The following is a 4227-nucleotide window of genomic DNA, read 5'->3' as shown; positions in this document are numbered from 1 at the left end:
GAGAAGAATGTTTCTATTTAACCACTTTTATTTCTTCAGGAACCTCATTCAATTGCCTGGGAGACCCATGTGTCTCACTAGCTGTGGTTTGGCCACCACTGGAATTCAGCCACCCTTTCTCACTAGGAGTTCACACTATCTACTGTTCCCACCACTTCTGCACTTTCTGTAGCAATAATTGGTGTTACCACCTTTGCTTTGTTGCTGTTGTGTCTGGTATCACTTGGGAACTAGTACAAGACAGTGAGAGGCCTGAAAGTGAGCACATTTGGCTGTAAAACCTTCTCAAAATCATCAGGTATGTGGGAAATAGCTTGTATTTCACATTACAAATATAGTGAATGTTGCTTGATCTCTTTACTATAAGACTGAATCTAAGTTCAAGCTGAAAGGTGTGTTGGCAGTTTTGTAACCATTATCCATTGGTTAAGAGAGACACAACTATAAATAAGCCATGCATAGCAGAGATGATCTCTAAGATGCCACCCTGCCTTGCTTTCTGCCAGAGAAGTAGCACAGCTAGCTACTTCTCTCTACCTACAAAATTTTTTAGTTTTACCTACGTAGTTTTGATGAGGGCATTTGGTGTATTGGATGAGGTATATCAGTATCTGAGTGAAAGGAAACAACCACTACACTCCAGAACAAACTTGCACAGAAGAATGATAAAGGATAGAAAGACTCAGTTACCAGTGGGTAAACACTTTTCACTGAACAACCACTCCATCTCTGGCCTCCCAGTCCTCATTCTCAGTCCTATGCAATACCTTCAGAAGATGCGCTGGAGAGCCAAAAAATTTTAACTTAATAATGGTAAGTTTGCATTCATTTTATGATCCAATCATATATTTTTTCAATAAAACAGTATAGATGCCTGAAAATGTCTGTTTTTAGTTTAATCTAAGATATCTGCAAAGACTCTGGCCAATTGCCTCAACCAAATGATTGCAAAACTACTAGCATTTCAAACATTTTATGTTAAGACCTCTGAAAAGCCTGGGGCTAGAATGCACCACTTATGATTGGGACACATGCTCATTTGTAGTACTACAGGTACCTTGGCACTCTGTAGTGCCACAAATTTAGAGCTCTGTGGGAACATAGAGCTACAGAGGTTTCTGGCTAGAGGGTCTTGCCCCTCCACTCAGGGTCAAACTGATCACTGTATTTGGGGTCAGGAAGGAATTTTATCCCATGGTTAGATTGGTATGGACAGTGGGGGTTTTTGCCTTCCTCTGTAGTGTAGGGTATGGCCCTCTACCAGGAACCCTTAAGTCTATATTGACATTTTATAGAAGCAGGACATTGCCTGCCATAGTTGCCCTGCTTTACCAGTGGCAGGTTAGGTGTTAAGTCTGTGTTGTGTCAGGTTTGACAGTCTTATGTAGAGTTTAGATTATGGTTTGTGTGTGGTGGTTTGGATAGAGGTGATTCTTCCTCAGGCAGGGGGTTGGACTAGATGTCCTCTGGAGGTCCTTCTCAACCGTACTTCTCTATACACACATTCAGAGCCCTGTGCAGGAGCACTACGAAGTTATTGCAAAGGGGTGCTTTCCAGACAGGGGGCAATAGGGGGTGCTGCTCCTTTGTTTCCCCTGCCCCCAGGGGAACCTATCAATGAGCTCAGTCCCTGCCAGCCTGCCCTCTCCCTTGCTGAGGAAGGACTGGGCAGGCTGGCAGCTTCCTGTGGAGGACAGTATATTGCGAACAGGGGAGCACTGGCTGCCTGACAGCTTAGTGACCTTCCTTCAAGGGAGTAAGGACACCTGTTGCTGCCCTGGTGGCAGTAGCATCAGGCTACTCTGCCACTGCTACTGCTGGGGCTCCAACTCTGCCAGGACCCCATTAGCAGCAGCCTCTGCTGCTGCCACTGCCATGGAGGCAGAAGCACTGGTCCATACTGCTGTGTCAGCAGCTTAGTGGTGAGCAAAATTTCAGCCCTGGCTCTTGGAGGTAGGAGGAGAGAGTGGAGCACTGTAGAATTCCTGGGGACCAAGTGCCTCAGCGCTATGTTATGCTACCTGTAACTGTCCATATGGTACATGTGGTCCTACAAAATGCTACAGAGACATTCCTGTTTGAAACAGGAAAATTTTTGTGGTGGGTCCACTATGCTTGTGGCACTACAAACTTCATGAGTGGGCTTTCTGAAGCACCCAAAGGGCATATATAGCACTGCAAATTTAACTTGTATCCAAGGCTTTCAGAAAATCATTGCAGCTTTCTCTACATCCCTTCATATCCGTGTCATCAGGAAAGATAGCATTCGTGTTTACATAGGAGGGAGAAAAGAAAATCATTATACCACAAAGCATAAGCAAAAGTTTAATAAGGATAAATTTCAAACAAATTAGCACTGACACAATTAATAATGGAAACATGAAATCATCAAGGAAAAACTGATCTTTAATGTTTTAATAAGAATAATTCAGTTCTGCATTCACCCATGCTTGTGTAACAAGATCAAAATGAGAGTGGGAAGTGCTATATAATCATTCCAATCTCTTAGCAATTTAAGAACTATCAGATATTTCATTCTCTCATTTAGTATGTTTTTAGGAATGAGATCATTTTCCTCTCTGAATTGATCATGAGAATCAACCCTGAGACAAACATTTTCAGAGGGAATGCTGGGCATTGACTGTGCACCCCTGTGCACTCATGTGACTAACCTTTGATTACAACCAAAGCCAAGACTAGCTGGGTGAGAAACGGGATTTACAGGGTTGGTCCCCAGAGAAGCCTCTGTATGATTTAAAATGTGATTGCAACCTCTCTCCTCATTGAATAAACCTTTACTCTCTGGTACTGCCTTTGTGCCAGTATCTAGGCAGCTGGTATGTTGTGACCACTGCTTACTAAACTAATAATATTTTTATAGTTACCTTATGCTCACCTTTCTGTGTCTAAGTTCCCATCATTTAGACTGCAAACTGTTTGTGCGAGTGCTATCCTTTTCATTATCTGGGCCAAAAATCAGTGAGGCCCCTGGTTGCTGGTTGGAGTCTCAAGGCTTTTCTGTAATAAATGTAAGACAACTATTAAAACACTTTCTGGCCTGTTCCAGTTAGGTATTAATGCAGTTAAAGAGATGGTTGCCAAAATATGCCATGGCAAAATAATATGTTTCTGCTGCCTTTTTACTCAAAAGTTGCAGACCATTTTTGGAAGGCTCGATCTTGCTAAAAGCACTTTTGACCAGAGAGCAGACCTGGGAAATGTCAGCTCCAAAATTAGAGTTGAAACAAACTGGAAGGGCTTTTAAAATGGAAGTACTTGGGTAACTGTAATTGTGAACATGGAAGTGAGGAAGCACTCTTTCTATTTATTTGTAAAATAACCTATTTTAAAATATTTTTAAATCTAAATAACCCTGCTCAACACATGATCAGATCCTGCATTGCAGATGTACATTGCCTTCAGCCCCAACTTCCCATTTATGCTCATGGACAGCATCAGGCTCCTCATCTTGGTGCCTTGTATAGCTGTCAGATCAATGTGAAGAGCCAACAGAGAATTGGGATGTCTGTGTGTGCTGTGCAGTGACAGAGGGCATATGGCCTCAGAGGAAAAGGAAAATAGTTTTAATTATATCATGAGTTTTCTCTCTGTAGCTCAAAGAAGAACAACTGGTATGTAACATTATCTGCAACGGTACTGTGTGACAACTGGTTCATTCAGCAGACAAGGTACCTACTGAGCTAACCACAACCCACAGATTCCTACTCCTTTGAAGACTACCCCTACCAACTCTCCATCTTTCTTTTGGAGTACAGTCTCTTAGGAGCACTGGGGATGATGGAGCTATTTTTATGCATTAAATGATGCCAAAGGGCTCAGGAAGTATTCAGACTCAGATTAGAAATAAAGCAGAGAAAAGGTTTTATATTTAACTCCAGTTGCAAAATGTGCGTACATTGGTACAGAGGTTGATGCTTTGGTTTGGTGCAGGCGTGAGCTGGGTGACACTAATAGAAGCAGCTGCAGCAATAATCCTAACTAATCCCTGCCTTTTCAAAATACTTTACAAACCCTAATGAATCCTTCCCAGCCCTTCTGGAGCCATGGCCCAAAGTCTTATCCTCAGGGTGGGGAAGGTGAGGAAGAGAGGTTAGTGGCACTAGGCCTAAGTTTCAGGGGCAGCTGCCATTCCCAAACCACCAGAATGCTTTCACATGCAGGCTCTTCTGGGGAGTCTGTGAGGCTCCAGGCAGCAGCTGTGCAAAG

This window comes from Gavialis gangeticus, unplaced genomic scaffold (genome assembly GCF_001723915.1).
Source record: "Gavialis gangeticus isolate Ggan-Ray unplaced genomic scaffold, GavGan_comp1, whole genome shotgun sequence".
NCBI lineage: Eukaryota > Metazoa > Chordata > Crocodylia > Gavialidae > Gavialis > Gavialis gangeticus.
Note: the sequence above shows the minus strand (reverse complement) of the source record.